At 39.2% G+C, this 17277-nt stretch overlaps 1 long non-coding RNA gene across 1 annotated transcript in view; it reads left to right on the forward strand.

Annotated features, from left to right (window-relative positions):
* Positions 1-17277, forward strand: part of LOC109905277 (uncharacterized) — a 73646-nt gene that overhangs the window by 53227 nt on the left and 3142 nt on the right. The window contains exons 2-3 of the long non-coding RNA XR_002257246.2: positions 12327-12463; positions 13208-13237. This is a non-coding gene — a long non-coding RNA (uncharacterized LOC109905277). The remainder of the gene's footprint in view (positions 1-12326; positions 12464-13207; positions 13238-17277) is intronic.

A 17277-nucleotide genomic window follows, 5' to 3' on the forward strand; every position in this document is an offset into this window, starting at 1 on the left:
TGGTATGAAGGATGCACAAGGCGTCTCTCACAACAGTCCTCATTAAAGAGCTCTCGGCGAAACAGTGATAAAGCCTTATTTTAATGCCATGAGAACATTGGAGTAAGTTTAATTTATCGAGCACAGAGAGATTCCTCTCTCTGACACAAGCAGCAGGGGGTCTTTAGAAGCGGGGCAGCATTTCGGCACAGCAATGCTTTGAAAGTCTCCCTAAAGAGGTGCTGGATTTAAAAGCTAGAGCTAATAGGCTACGCCTGGCACGTTACAGCCATAGACAGGCAACGTGATCCTGAATGTCTTGAATATTCGTTTTTTAATTGCCGGCTTCTTGTTAGATACAGTTGAAGTCGGAAGTTTACATACACTTAGGTTGGAGTCATTAAAACTCGTTTTTCAACCACTCCACAAATTTATGGTTAACAAACTATAGTTTTGACAAGTCGGTTAGGACATCTACTTTGTGCATGACACAAGTAATTTTTCCAAAACTTGTTTACAGACAGATTATTTCACTTATAATTGTCACGGTCGTTATAATGAGGAGACCAAGGCACAGCGTGGCAAGCAAACATTCTTCTTTAATAAATGAAAGAACACTGAACAAACGATCCAAACGAACCGTGACGCTAATATGCGTAGCGCAGAGAGGCAACTGAACATAGACCAACAACCCACAAACTATCCAAGGACTATGGCTACCTAAATATGGTCCCCAATCAGAGACAACGATAAACAGCTGCATCTGATTGAGAACCAATGGCTCTAAAAGCTTCTGATAGGCTAATTGACATCATTGGAGTGAATTGGAGGTGTACCTGTGGATGTATTTCAAGGCCTACCTTCAAACTCAGTGCCTCTTTGCTTGATATCATGGGAAAATCAAAAGAAATCAGCCAAGATCTCAGAAAAAAAATTGTAGACCTCCACAAGTCTGGTTCATCCTTGGGAGCAATTTCCAAATGCCTGAAGGTACCACGTTCATCTGTACAAACAATAGTACGCAAGTATAAACACCATGGGACCATGCAGCCGTCATACCGCTCAGGAAGGAGACGCGTTCTGTCTCCTAGAGATGAACGTACTTTGGTGCGAAAAGTGAAAGTCAATCTCAGAACAACAGCAGAGGACCTTGTGAACATGCTGGTGGAAACCGGTACAAAGGTATCTATATCCACAGTAAAACGAGTCCTATATCAAAATAAACTGAAAGGCTGCTCAGCAAGGAAGAAGCTACTGCTCCATAACCGCCATAAAAAAGCCAGACTACGGTTTGCAACTGCACATGGGACAACAATTGTACTTTTTGGAGAAATGTCCTCTGGTCTGATGAAACAAACAGAACTGTTTGGCCATAATGACCATCGTTATGTTTGGAGGATAAAGGGGGTGGCTTGCAAGCTGAAGAACCTCATCCCAACCGTGACACACGGGGTGGCAGCATCATGTTGTGGGGGTGCTTTGCTGCAGGAGGAACTGGTGCACTTCACAAAATAGATGGCAACACGAGGATGGAAAAATATGTGGATATATTGAAGCAACATCTCAAGACATCAGTCAGGAAGTTAAAGCTTGGTCGCAAATGGGTCTTTCAAATGGACAAGCACTCTTCCTCCAAGCACTCGTCCAAAGGCTTAAGGACAACAAAGTCAAGGTATTGGAGTGGCCGTCACAAAGCCCTGACCTCAATATTATAGAAAATTTGTGGGCAGAACTGAAAAAGTGTGTGCGATCATGGAGGCCTACAAACCTGACTCAGTTACACCAGCTCTGTCAGGAGGAATGGGCCAAAATTCACCCAACTTATTGTGAGAAGCTTGTGGAAGGCTACCCAAAACGTTTGACCCAAGTTAAACAATTTAAAGGCAATGCTACTAAATACTAATTGAGTGTATGTAAACTTCTGACCCACTGGGAATGTGATGAAAGAAATACAAGCTGAAATAAATAATTCTCTCTACTATTATTCTGACATTTCACGTTCTTAAAATAAAGTGTTGATTCTAACTGACCTAAAACAGGGCATTTTAACGAGGATTAAATGTCAGGAACTGTGAAAAACGGCGTTTAAATGTATTTGGCTAAGGTGTATGTAAACTTCCGACTTCAACTGTACATGACGTTACATGATAGCGAACACATGAAAATGTGGACCTAGACATATGTTCGCTTGTGAAACCATCCTATACTGAAATAATTTTCCTAAGGATCACTCTTACGTCTTGGTTGAAAATGGTCGCCATTAATAACTCAGTGCTATGTGACCCTCTAAGCAACCCCCCGTCGAGAAACACGTGTTCTCTGTCTGTTCATGTGCTCAAGGTGACTAATTAGCAAAGGTCCAGACTGTATCAAACCAACAGTGTCGTAATAGATAGTCACATGCGAAAACACAGTATAACATAAATAACAAGTCAACACTTCAATACAATCCAGAGACATAGCACCATAATGATGCCCAAGTCTAAGGATGTGTTTTTAAAAGCTTGTCTTCGTAAAATGTATATGGTATTGAAGTAGTTTGATGTAAAGCGTGTACCGATGTTGACTTTTCTACTAATGAGAAACGCATCTTAGGAGAATATCTCCAGAGAGGCAAGACTCATTTACAAGATGTACACATCAACAAATGGCTAACTGAAACAACAGTGATTGTGTCTTGGTAATTGTTAGTCTGAGAGTTAGCAAAGTTATAATGAGCATTCCCAGTACACAATGTTGGATATGAAAAGGGCTGGTTACGAGACTATGGCAATATCGATTTTTGAAAACTTTTATTTACTGTAACAAAACGATCAGCTATGGTAACTCAAGACATCATGACCATTCGCCTGGCAGTTATGCTCTTACCTCAGCTGAAATGTGTAACGCGTATAATACAAACGTTTTAAGGACATTGTTATCAACATTTCTGAATATGTGATCATAGCAATTACATTGACATAATGTCAAACAGACGCTACACCTGCTCAATTGTAATTTGAAACATGTTCTATCCTTAGATTGTGCAGCATTGTTATGTTCACAAACATAAAATTGCTGCGTACAGAATCATGGGAAATTGGACCCTTGGGACATTGTTGCAGGGACGGACTGGCCTTAGGTCAATTCTGGCAAATGCCATATAGGCTAGTTCATCTTCAGCCCAGTGTGCTGGTCCATCCTTAGCCCAGGGGCCCTGTAATATTTTTTATAAAAAATTGATAATTATTTGGCAACAATGGGGGCCTTGAGTAAAACAAATGGGCTGGTGTGTTAGAAATGCCCGGACTGACTTCTGGTCCGAGACTGTCCCTGAATTGATGCATCCACACACAGACCATGACATCAGCTGCTGATTGGAGCCAACAAATTTTTTATTTTTATTTATTTTACCTTTATTTAACCAGGTAGGCAAGTTGAGAACAAGTTCTCATTTACAATTGCGACCTGGCCAAGATAAAGCAAAGCAGTTCGACAGATAAAACGACACAGAGTTACACATGGAGTAAAAACAAACATACAGTCAATAATGCAGTATAAACAAGTCTATATACAATGTGAGCAAATGAGGTGAGAAGGGAGGTAAAGGCAAAAAAAGGCCATGATGGCAAAGTAAATACAATATAGCAAGTAAAATACTGGAATGGTAGTTTTGCAATGGAAGAATGTGCAAAGTAGAAATAAAAAAATAATGGGGTGCAAAGGAGCAAAATAAATAAATAAATAAAAATTAAATACAGTTGGGAAAGAGGTAGTTGTTTGGGCTAAATTATAGGTGGGCTATGTACAGGTGCAGTAATCTGTGAGCTGCTCTGACAGTTGGTGCTTAAAGCTAGTGAGGGAGATAAGTGTAAATACTGAAATGTAAGTCTTGTTGACCCCTTGTCACCGACTTGGGTAACAAGTGAATTGAAATTGGTTTTACCTGAGTCCATGTAATCATTACTAAACGAATCTGCTCCGAGGCCAAGGATATACGTGGGATATATATATATATATATATATATATATATATATATAAAGAGAGAGAGCGAGAGAGAGATTTCTCTTATGTAATGAAAGGCAGTGCACTTATCAAGGTTACTGTTCTACATTAAAATTATGAGTTTTCAATTGGGCATCTGTGCTATGATTATCTTCATCATAATCAAAACCCCTACTACCATCCTGATCATCATCATCACCAAAACTATCGCTATCCCTTCGATATCACTATCAATAGCATCATCATCGTCATTGTCAAGCATTACCACAATAATTATTCATTTCCCCATGGTTAAAGACGATGTTCATTATTCCAATAACAGATGGACCCTGTTAACTGCACACGTCTGGTGAGTGTTGAAGTGTCAACTTCAGCATGGGAAACAGCTGGGAGGACATGGCCTGTGTTTTGCAGCTGGTCTGCACTCTTCAATTATTCAGGCCTCACAGCTGTCTCGTAGCAGGCTGCCTCAAGCTCTCTGGCCCCTTATAGCCCTAATATACTTCCTTTTATACTTCAGTTTGAGTTTCATCGGCCAGGACACATTGTAAATGGACTCCTCACAGCGGTGTTATTGCGTAATATCAATGCCTCAACTGCTTGACACTAGAGAACAAAACACTGATGTAACCTAACCTTGTGCTTTACCAAAATGTATATGGTGCCGTCTTCCTCCCAATTGAAGTAATTTACTTCCACGAATTGAAGATATTAAACTATTTACAGCAGACTTTTCTTTGTCTTTTTTTAACCCAAGATATCTTTATTCATTATTGACTCGTGCCCTGAAGGAAAGTGGCTAAAGACCCTCTCTCTTTTTCCTCTCTGAGCCTCCCTTGAAGAAAGAAATGGTTCTTTGATTGAGGTGGCATGCTGGTGAGATGAAAGTCTAATTATCTCTTAGAAATGGAGCTTTAATTAGGAGTCTGATGCCAAATCGACACGCTGAGAATTTGTACTTTGTGATGGATAGTGTGTGCATCTCCTTAGTGACTACAGATAGAATAATCTGGGGGATAGAGGTGGGGGGGAGGACTATGAGGGTGATGCCAGACGAAAAGGGCGAACACAGTGCAATACCATGATTCATGGTGTAGGTCAGAGAGAGAGAGAGAGGGGGAGGGAGGGAGGGAGGGAGAGAGAGAGAGGGGGGGGGGGGGGGGAGAGAGAGAGAGAAAAGAGCCCACGAGTGACTGAGTGACCATGACGGGTCCCATTCCAGAACAGCAGATTGGTTATCTCCTATTCACACTTCCCTCTCCTCTGCTTTTACCTCCACTCTCATCTCAGCAGGAGGTCCCACAGTCGTCAAGCCCTTAATGCCTCTCCTCTTGCCCCAACTCTCAAGCTGCTTTGCAGATAGCATGCAAAATACATAATCAGTAGATAATCAGTCAACGGTTGTGTTTTGAGGAGGTGGGGTGGCACTTTGGAGTGGGTGGAATGTGTTGCGTTGGAACACAGTTTCATCATGCAAAAATACACAAAGTGGGGTCCAGATTTATTGGATCCTTTGATATAGATGAGCAAAAAGACTGTACATCATAAATAATCCAAACACTTAGCTATATTGTATGCTAACACCAATACAATTGCTCAGAGAAAGAGATGTTGTTTAACAAGTAACACAACAAATCTAAAAAAAGATTGGATCCCCAGTTTTCAATATTCCAGCACCCTTCCCTTGCAAGGATCACGAAACTGAGCCTTTTCCTAAAATGTTAGGAGATTGGAGAACACATTGGGAGGGCTCTTAGTCCATTCCTCCATTCAGAATCTTTCCAGATCCTTGACACCCTTCATCTGTGCTTATGGCCTGCCCTCTTCAATTCAAACCACAGCTTTTAAGTCCGGAGATGAGATGACCATTGCAAAATGTTGATTTTTAGGTCAATTAACCATTCCTTTGTTGATTTTGATGTGTTTAGGATGATTGTCTTGCTGGAAGATTCACTTGCGGACAAATTTCAGGCTCCTGGCAGAGGCAACTAGGTCTTTGGATATAATGTCCTGGTACTTGGTTCATGATGCCACTGACAAGGGCCCCAGGACCAGTGGAAGCAAAATAGCTCCATAACATCAAAGATCCACCACCGTATTTTACAGTAGGGAATAACATATTTTCTGCATATGCACCGCCTGGATTGGAACCGGTGCTATAGTCAGAGGACTAACAGTATTTTTTTGGTCATCTTTATCAAGGGATCCAATAATTCTGGACTCCATTGTATATGTAAATGTAATGTACCCATGGTGTATGTCACAACAGCTATGTGTGCAAATGAATCACAGAACAGACCATCATTTTAAATACGATTATGTCTATGCTAACTCGATTATGAGTTGCCGAATGTAGGCTACTGGAGGTGTGCTTTGGCATTTGAATACCATCATAACAACAACCTTTTTTTGTTGACAAATTCAACCTCACTGAAAACCCTGGACAGGATTTTCTACAGAAATGAACATATGATTCACACAGTTGCTGAGAAATAGCTGTGCCCAAAAGACAAGTGAATGGAAGTGAATGGTCTGAAATCAATTAGTCTGCTGAGTTTATTGCATTAATATAATTATTTGATGATTCCCACCCGAACCAACTAATTCATCCAACTTTTTGCTTTCGTCTTCTACACTGTATCAGTCAGTACCATGTGAATTGCACTGTCGTGTACTGTATGTAATTATTATACTGTTTAATCCGTATGTCACGATCTTATGTTCCCCTGAGGACAACAATATGATTATTGTCGACAAAGAAAGAAAAAATAGCTCTGCTAGGATAGAATATAGGTCTTTGTAGATTGAAGGTGTTCTTTGGCAAGGGGGTGAATTGATCATCAAAAAACAAGAGCGACTAAGGCACCGTGCAGAATTCATTCGAGGGCATGGGACCATGAGGTTCTATCTGCATTTTTGTCCAAATATAGTTATTGCCATAGCTTTGTTCTGTTCAATGTTCTCTCCCTACAGTATATAGTACTCTAAATACCCAAATTCATGTTGTTAAGTTCAAAATAATACGATCCAAAAAATTGCTGACACCATACAAACCAATGAGGGTTCGGACCATTAAAGCCAATTATCTCAGAATCACTCTTCTTGCAGCTAGAACCTCATTGTCCCAAGCTCTCAAAAACCCGTGTTTATGTTTTACTTTTGTAATTTCTCAATATCCATGAGTAAATACATACAGTTATAGTCGGAAGTTTACATATACCTTAGCCAAATACATTGAAATGCATTTTTTCACACTTCCTGACATTTAATCCTAGTAACATGTCCCTGTCTTAGGTCAGTTAGGATCACCACTTTATTTTAAGAATGTGAAATGTCAGAATAATAGTAGAGAGAATGATTGATTTAATTCAGCTTTTATTTCTTTCATCACATTCCCTGTGGGTCAGAAGTTTACATACACGCAATTAGTATTTGGTAGCATTGCCTTTAAATTGTTTAACTTGGGTCAAACGTTTCAGGTAGCCTTCCACAAGCTTCTCACAATAACTTGGGTGATTTTTGGTACATTCCTCCTGACAGAGCTGTTGTAACTGAGTCAGGTTTTTAGGTCTCCTTGCTCGCACACGCTTTTTCAGTTCTGCCCACACATTTTCTATTGGATTGAGGTCAGGGCTTTGTGATGGCCACTGCAATACCTTGACATTTTGCCACAAATTTGAAGTATGCTTGGGGTCATTGTTCATTTGGAATACCCATTTGCGACCAAGCTTTAACTTCCTGTCTGATGCCTTGAGATGTCGCTTCAATATATCCATATTTTTCCATCCTCATGATGCCATCTATTTTGTGAAATGCACCAGTCCCTCCTGCAGCAAAGTACCCCCACAACATGATGCTGCCACCCCCGTGCTTCACAGTTTGGATGCTGTTCTTCTGCTTGCAAGCCTCCCCCTTTATCCTACAAACACAACGATGGAGGACTGTGGCCAAACAGTTCTATTTTCGTTTCATCAGACCAGGGGACATATCCCCAAAAAGTACGATCTTTGTCCCCATGTGCAGTTGCAAACCGTAGTCTGGCTTTTTATGGCAGTTTTGGAGTAGTGGCTTCTTCCTTGCTGAGCGGTCTTTCAGGTTATGTCGATATATAACTCGTTTTTACTGTGGATATAGATACTTTTGTACCTGTTTCCTCCGGCATCTTCACAAGGTCCTTTGCTGTTGTTCTGGGATTGATTTTCACTTTTCGCACCAAAGTACGTTAATCTCTAGGAGACAGAACGCGCCTCCTTCCTGAGTGGTATGACGGCTGCGTAGTCCCATGTTGTTTATACTTGCGTACTATTGTTTGTACAGGCGTTTGGAAATTGCTCCCAAGGATGAACCAGACTTGCGGAGGTCTACAATTTTTTTCTGAGGTCTTGGCTGATTTCTTTTGATTTTCCCATGATGTCAAGCGAAGATGCACTGAGTTTGAGGTAGGTCTTAAAATACATCCACAGGTACACCTCCAATTGACTCAAATGATGTCAATTAGCCTATCAGAAGCTTCTAGAGCCATGACATCCTTTTCAGGAATTTTCCAAGCTGTTTAAAGGCACAGTCAACTTAGTGTATTTAAACTTCTGACCCACTGGAATTGTGATACAGTAAAATATAAGTGATTATAAGTGAATATTTGTGATAAGTGAAATAATCTGTCTGTAAATAATTGTTGAAAAAAATTACTTGTGTCATGCACAAAGTAGATGTCCTAACCGACTTGCCAAAACTATAGTTTGTTAAAACTTCTTATGGCTGGGGGCAGTATTGAGTATCTTGGATGAATAAGGTGCCCAGAGTACACTGCCTGCTACTCAGTCCCAGTTGCTAATATATGCATATTATTAGTATATTTGGATAGAAAACACTCTGAAGTTTCTAAAACTGTTTGAATGATGTCTGTGAATATGGCAGGCAAAAACCTGAGAAAAAATCCAACCAGGAAGTGGGAAATCTGAGGTTTGTCGTTTTTCAACTCATTCCCTATTGAAGATACAGTGGGATATTGGTCATGTTGCTCTTCCTACGGCTTCCACTAGATGCCAACAGTCTTTAGAAACTTGTTTGAGGCTTCTACTGTAAAGGAGGGGCTCATAAGGGTTCTTTGAGTCAGTGGTCTGGCAGAGTGTCACAAACTCGTGACACTCGTTCACGTGAGAGGTAGCTCACGTTCCATTCCTTTTCTACAGACAAAAGGAATTCTCCGGTTGGAAAATTATTGAAGATTTATGTTAAAAACATCCTAAAGATTGATTCTACACATTGTTTGACATGTTTCTACGGACTGTAACGGAACCTTTTGACATTTTGTCTGCTCCTAGTGAACGTGCTTTGTGAGTTTAGATTTGTTTACAAAACTCGCTAACAAAAGTAGCTATTTGGACATAAATGATAGACATTATCAAACAAAACAAACATTTATTGTGGAACTGGGATTCCTGGGAGTGCATTCTGATGTAGATCATCAAAGGTAAGTGAATATTTATAATGTTATTTTTGGCTTCTGTTGACTGCACAATATGGTGGATATCTTTTTGGCTTGTTTGGTCTCTGAGCGCCGTACTCAGATTATTGCATGGTTTGCTTTTTCCGAAAAGCTTTTTTGAAATCTGACACAGCGGTTGCATTAAGGAGAAGCGTATCTAAAGTTCCATGCATAACACTTGTATTTTCATCAACATTTATTATGAGAATTTCTGTAAATTGATGTGGCTCTCTGCAAAATCACCGGATGTTTTTGGAACTACTGAACATAACGCGTCAATGTATACTGAGATTTCTTGATATAAATATGAACTTTATCGAACAAAAAATACATGTATTGTGTAACATGATGTCCTATGAGTGTCGAGATCCCCAAAGGTTAGTGATTAATTCTATCTCTATTTCTGATTTTTGTGACTCCTCTCTTTGGCTGGAAAAATTGCTGTGTTTTTCTGTGACTTGGCTCTGACCTAACATAATCGTTTGTGGTGCTTTCGCCGTAAAGCCTATTTGAAATCGGACACTGTGGTGGGATTAACAAGAAGTGTATCTTTAAAATGGTGTGAAATACTTCTATGTTTGAGGAATTGTAATTATGGGATTTCTGTTGTTTTGAATTTGGCGCCCTGCACTTTCACTGGCTGTTGTCATATCGATCCCATTAGCGGGACCTCAGCCCTAAGAAGTTTTTAACAAGACATTTGTGGAGTGGTTGAAAATCAAAGTGTTAATGACTCCAACCTAAGTGTATGTAAACTTCCAACTTCAACTGTACACACAGAGAGAGAGATACTTCAAACGAGACCAAGGCTCATCATCGATAAACTGGTAGTCAAACCAAAATTCATCTGAGAAATAAATCAATGAAAAGTGGATACCTTGGTTTCAACTAGGGACATGGTCAGCATATCATTTTCGGCACTATTATGTACAGCATAAAAAAGTCTGCCATTTCATGTCCAATTTCTTCCCTTTGCAGTGAAATGGATGACATTCAGCTTCTGCTTTGTCACACTGCCATGGCTCATAACTTCAGATGTCCTCTTGACAAATTAAGAGCCGGAGAGTCACTCAGACGTGCCACTCCTATGAATTTATCATGAGTAACGTCATTCACTCTACAGACAGATTTGCTTTACCATTCGCCTCAACAATTGGGGCGCAGGGGTAGCCTAGTGGTTAGAGCGTTGGACTAACAACCAAAAGGTTGCAAAATCAAATCCCCGATCTGACAAGGTAAAAATCTGTTGTTCTGGCCCTGAACAAGGCAGTTAACCCACTGTTCCAAGGCCATCATTGAAAACAATAATTTGTTCTTAACTGACTTGCCTAGTTAAATAAAGGTAAATAAAAAACAATCCTCACATCCTCAGAGCTGAGGAAGGAAAACACTGGGTCAAACTTCCAGTCAACTCTTAGATTGGTTGCTCTAAACTCATTTGAGTGCTCATAAGCTGGTATAAATGTGCGTTGTAATGTATTATAAAGTCTGCATTGATAAGTCTTTCTAAAAACGATTTTTTTTCCAGTCCCACACAATGTCGAAAGACCTATATGTTTGTTAGAGAAAGAAACATGACTGTTATGCTTTTGTGGAACTTTGCATACCCTTCTGTATAATAGCAGTGGTAGTAATAGTAGTGAAAACCAATTATAATATGAATATAGGTTATTATCAGTAGGAGTAGCCATTTATGTTAGGAGCAAGGTCATCAGGTTATCCATTGGATTTACTTGGTCCATGGTGATAGCTTTAGGCATGCTATGTTCTATTAATATTACTGTGTATGATCATATATTCCTTATAGCAGGGCATGTAAACACTTAATGTTACATTTTGTAACACTTAATGATGGTTGAAATCAATATTTTACAATATTTTACACAGAATTAAATAAACGTCCTTTATGAGAGGAGTTAAGTTCCGCAAGAATGATCTGTTGTGGAATATAGACTCAAATCACAGGGAGAGTCACACAATTAGTTGAAATGTAAAGAAATCAGTACGGACAAATCACTGTACTCTGGAGTATATCACAGAGCAATTCCATAGCAAAAAAAAAGATCTATGCATTCAAAAATACATCTTGTTATCTCCCTAGACAATGAATTATGCCCTAATGTGCTAGATTTAATGGTAAGAAGCCTACTAGAATACATGACTCAATCCTTCAATCATTTATCGCTTGGAACAATGTTTAATTGCCATGGGAGAACAATTTCAAGTCAATTATATCAACTCCCCGCTGATCCTGTCCTCTGTAGTGCTCCACCAAATAGCCATGTGAGGCTCCTCTCATCTTGAAAAGATATGGAGGTAATTATTTTCTTAATTGCAAACTTAATTTACTAAGTCTTACTTTATGCTTCCACTGGGTGGTATAAGATGGTGGCCCATCCTCCATTTTGTATGTCAGTCTTTCATTCTCCAATGCTCAACAGACAGACAAACTCTACAAAACAGCTGTTACAGTGATTTACAGCTTGTCTTTTGCTCTGGAGATGCTTGTCATTACATGGGGGTGGTTAGGCCTATGTGCAAAGAGGCATTGCTAATAAAACTTACATAACTTTCAAATTCTTTGATATGTTTACTTCTGTGAGTTGAGCAAAAGTGAATTCAGAGATTTTACATACCACAGAGTAGCACACAGCTGTCTGTTGATTGACTGAGCTCAAGTATATTATTTAGTATTGGTCAACTGTGAAGGAACCCAATTATTTGAATGATTGGAGAATGTGAGGTACATGTACAGTAATTACTCCTAGTTTTGTTGTTGGCTAGCTGAATTTCTGCTATCGAGTTTGGTCTCAATTCTGTAGCCTTCAAATCCCTTTATGGTTTCAATTGTCGTTGCTTTTGTCTTCTCGTTAGACCAAGCTATCACGTTGTTTCATTCAGACGACAGCCACATAGTGGACATGAAGACTTGATGAGGATGGCGGAGGTGGTGATGGGACCGCAGACAGCACCATGAAACGTTCAAAGACCTCAAGCTGCAGCAAATTAGGGTAAGTTTAAGGTGTGTGTGAGTGAGGAAGAGGAAACGTGTGTGTGCGTGTGCACATGTGATGCATCATCCACTGCAGTTTTATTGAGTTTACAGCATTGATTATGTGGATCCGTCTGACACTAAAATGAGCATTACTTGATTGAATGTAAAGTATCATGCAGTCATGTTGTTAGTGGTGGAAAAAGTATTCAATTCTAATACTTGAGTAAAAGTAAAGATACCTTAATAGAAAAAGAGAGTCAACCAGTAAAATACTACTTGAGTAAAAGTCTAAAAGTATTTGGTTTTACATATACTTTTACTATCAAAAGTAAATGTAGTTGCTAAAATATACTTAAGTATCAAAAGTAAAAGGATGAATAATTAAAAATTCCTTAGATTAAGCAAACCAGATGACAATTTTTTATATTTTTTATTTACGAATAACAAAGGTCACAATCCAACACTCAGACATCATTTACAAACAAAGCATTTGTGTTTAGTGAGTCTGCCAGATCAGAGGCATTAGGGATGACCAGGGATGTGATGTGTACAAATTGGGTCCTTTCCTGTCCTGCTAAACATTCAAAATGTAACAAGTACTTTTGTATGGAGTAAAAAGTGCATCACTTTCTTTAGGAATGTAGTGAAGTAAAAGTAAAAAATAAATAATAAACTAATGTACAGATACCAAAAAAACTACTTCAGTTGTCACACCCTGATCTGTTTCACCTGTCCTTGTGCTTGTCTCCTCCCCCTCCAGGTGTGACCCATCTTCCCGATTATCCCCTGGGTATTTATACCTGTGTTTTCTGTCTGTCTGTGCCAGTTCATCTTGTTTTGTCAAGTCAACCAGTGTGTTTCTCCGTGCACCTGCTTTTTCCTCTTCTCTGTTTTTTGCTAGTCCTCCTGGTTTTGACCCTTGCCTGTCTTGACTCTGTACCCGCCTGCCTGACCATACTGCCTGCCCTGACCTCACTGCCTGCCCTGACCTCGAGCCTGCCTGCCACTCTGTACCTCCTGGACTCTGACCTTATGATCTTTTGCCTGTCCACGACCATTCTCATGCCTGCCCCTTGGATACTAATATATATCAGAGACTCTAATCATCTTCCTCCAGTGTATGCATCTGGGTCTCACCCTGTGCCCTTATAGTACTTTAAACAATTTTTACTTAAGTACTTTACACCACTTAATGTTGTATGTAGCAAGATATTGCATCAAAATGTAATTTAACCCAGGGGATGTTGTCTGGGGGTGCCGTGAATAAAACAAGAGAGACTGAGAAGATTAAGAGATCTGATGGGTGCTAAAATGATATAAATTGTGTTTGTAGACGGCAGAAACCTCATGTCCATAGAGTTTGTAGGTACTAGTGAGGGAAACTGTCTGTTCACTGTTGAAATTTGATTATAGTATGTGAAGAATAAGCCTGGCCAAATATTTTTTCAATACCGTGCTACATGTCTCTCATAAGTTCTCTTCGATATTGGTAAAAACATGTCTGGTAAATGATCCCTGTGCAAATAGTTGGGCTCAGAATTATCAACCATCATAGATTTTGTCCGATTTATTCAAGCGAATGTATAAATAGGACTGTTATGGCAGTTCCTTATAACCACTCACAATTGTCCCCATAACCTCCAAATGCTCATATTCAAACAGCAACACCAAATGGAATTGAACAGTTGGCTGTACAAAGCAAAGGGCAGGGGTTGCTTTCTCACAAGTAAGAAGCAGGACAACACAGTGGATATGGCATGACTATTAGGATCCTCTTTCAAATTTGTTTAGATTCTTGGTCATGCATGAGGCGCGATATTGGAAACAGCAAGCTAATTCGACTTGAAATATTGTGACTTCAGATACTTGTGTTTGGTTATAAGATCCCTTATCTTACTGCTTCAGCGAGGTGACTTTGCCCTCCTGTTTGCCTGTCTGTCAGCAGAGAGAGAGGAAGTTGTACGAGCGGATTTATATTGCATTTCCCGTCCCTTATTGTTATTTTGGGGGCGAATAACAGATTGCTCCTCCACTCGGAGGCAGCAGTACAAATCACTCTGTGTGTAATCAATCCTTTAGAAAAAAATCTGTGTGCCCCGCTGCTGGACTCAAAATGTAATAAACGTGACATTAGGGATGCGGGTATCATTCACTTGATGAATTACAGAATGTATAACGATTATGGAAATGATCATCGACTGATCATCCGTCACAATTTATTTGTGCTCAGTGCCACTGTGGCCCCGGACTAAAATGTTATCATGTCATGAGTGTGCAGCATGTTGTCAATGCTGGCCGTGGCCTTACAGCAGTGGGTCTCTTTAGCTCTGGTGTATGTCACGTCGTCCATCCATTCAACAATGGAGTGGACTGTGGAAATGATAATTGGTCAATTGACTGGTCTGTGTGTCCATTAGCCAATGAAAGTGCCAGGTCTCGATTATGCACTTGGGACACTTGCTATGAATACAATTGCTTCACTATGATATTATAAGACAATTTACAAGCTATTTCCATGTGTGCACAACCTTTTAATTTGTATGCAAATGTGTAAAAGGGGGCTTGTTAGCCTTCTGTGAGTATGTATGTGTTATGCAATGGTGGAAAAAGTACTCAATTGTCATACTCGAGTAAAAGTAAAGATACTTGAATAAAATAACTAAAGTTAGTCACCCAGTGAAATACTACTTGAGTAAAAGTATTTGGTTTTAAATATACTTGAGTATCAAAAGTAAACGTAATTGCTAAAAAATACTTATCAAAAGTTAAAGTATTAATTATTTCAAATTCCTTATATTAAGCAAACCAGATGGCACAATGTTATTTATTTATTTTTATATAGATAGCCACCACTGGTGTTATCAATAATAAACAGATGAGAAAATGATCAAAACATTTAGTCCATCCTGTCCACACGGTGGGATAGAATCCCCGAGTTGTGAATACATTAGAATATGATTAAACCCATGACATCTATCATTTGCACCACACTATGGTACATTTTGGTAAGCAATAAATCCCAGTTATGTCAATAGAGCTCACTAGACTTCAATTTATGAAAATTGCATGGAATATGAAGATTCGCAAAGGACCAGACTCAATGAATGCTGTGTGATGGAGCCTCTGGAGAGTTTCAAATCGCTGCTGCAGGAATGTAGGATCATAATGGAGAACATATCTCTTCATTAACTGGGGGTAGGAGGAGTGCAGTACAGCGCAGTATGGTTCAGGCACTGATGTATGGCTCTCTCTCCATTATGTTTGCCTCTGCACTTTCAGCACACAGTAGTGTATCTCATACATGTGTAAAAACAAGTTCCTTTTCTTGGTAGAGCAAAGGTGTTTGGCAGAATGATGTTTTTATGTAAACGCTGCATTCCAAATACTTTGCATTATGTTGAGAAAAAAAAGAACAGTTATATTAGGCGTTGTTAACGTTTTGGTGAGTGTGACTGTTGCAATTTACTATTATAAACACTCCATGAATTTGGCATGTCAGAAATCAATTGGTTCTCTCACAATATAACATGTACACATTCAAAATGATATTCAATAATCTTTATAGCTGTAGTTAATGTCAATACTCGCTAGTCACCCAGATTTTAAACACAGCAAAGTACTTTAGGCTACATGAAGCTGTGACATTTATTTCAAGTGACATCTTTCAATTGACACTTCTTTCAAAATGAGACAATGAGCCCGTCAGTCACATTTACTTAAATCAAATCAATACAAATGTTATTGGTCACATACACATGTTTAGCAGATGTTATTGCAGGTGTAGCAGTAAAATCTAACAATTTCACAACAATACATACAAATGTAAAGGAAAGGAATGGAATTAAGAATATATAAATATTTGGATGAGCAATGTCGGAGAGGCATAGACTAAAACAAGGTATAATAGAATACAGTATATATGCAAAATTAACACAAACTATGTAAACATTATTAAAATGACTAGTGTTCCGTTATTAAAGTGGCCAGTGATTTCAAGTCTATGTATATAGGCAGCAGCCTCTAAGGTGCTAGTGATGCCTATTTAACAGTCTGATGGCCTTGAGATATAAGTTGTTTTTCGGTCTCTCGATCCCTGCTTTGATGCACTTGTACTGACCTCGCTTTCTTGATGATAGCGGGGTGAAGAGGCAGTAGCTCGGGTGGTTGTTGTCCTTGATGATGCTAACATGATTGATGATGATGTCAGCAGTCAAATACATTTCTGCTCCTGTGACTGATTGTACATCCTTAAATGGGAGAATGGTCAGTCATTGGTACATGCAAATGCGTCAGTCAAAGGCAAGCTTACAAGCCATCCATCATTCAAACTGCTCAACTTAACTTATTTCTGATGTCAGGTGGTGTTTGTATGGAGGTTGTTTTTCAGTTGTGTTTTCCCCTTGTTGGTATTTGTCCCTTGGATTTTACTTGGATGACTTTTCATGTTTCCAATATGCCTCCTTGTTTTTGTTTCATATTTTATTTCCTTTTCACCACCCCAATTAACTGTGTAATTCTTTATCTGCAAAGTGAACATCTTAATTGCAGGAAATTAGATCATGAACTATTCCTTGTCATTTCATGGTGTATTGATTAGTTAAAAGGGCAAGTCTGACTCAAAAAGGTTAAAACCCCTACATCTTTCAAACTAGGTTTCAACACAGGTCAGTGGCGTAACATGTAAGGCTTTTCCCTTGGGCAAAATTCAAATCCCTTCTGTATAACCAAAGGTGAAAGCGTTTTTTTGTCCCTTCTGAATGAATGAATTTCCACATGAAAGGAGATGTTCTGTCCAATCCTTTTATACAGTTCCATTTAATTGTGGAGCAC

Source organism: Oncorhynchus kisutch, linkage group LG15 (genome assembly GCF_002021735.2).
Source record: "Oncorhynchus kisutch isolate 150728-3 linkage group LG15, Okis_V2, whole genome shotgun sequence".
Taxonomy (NCBI): Eukaryota; Metazoa; Chordata; class Actinopteri; order Salmoniformes; family Salmonidae; genus Oncorhynchus; species Oncorhynchus kisutch.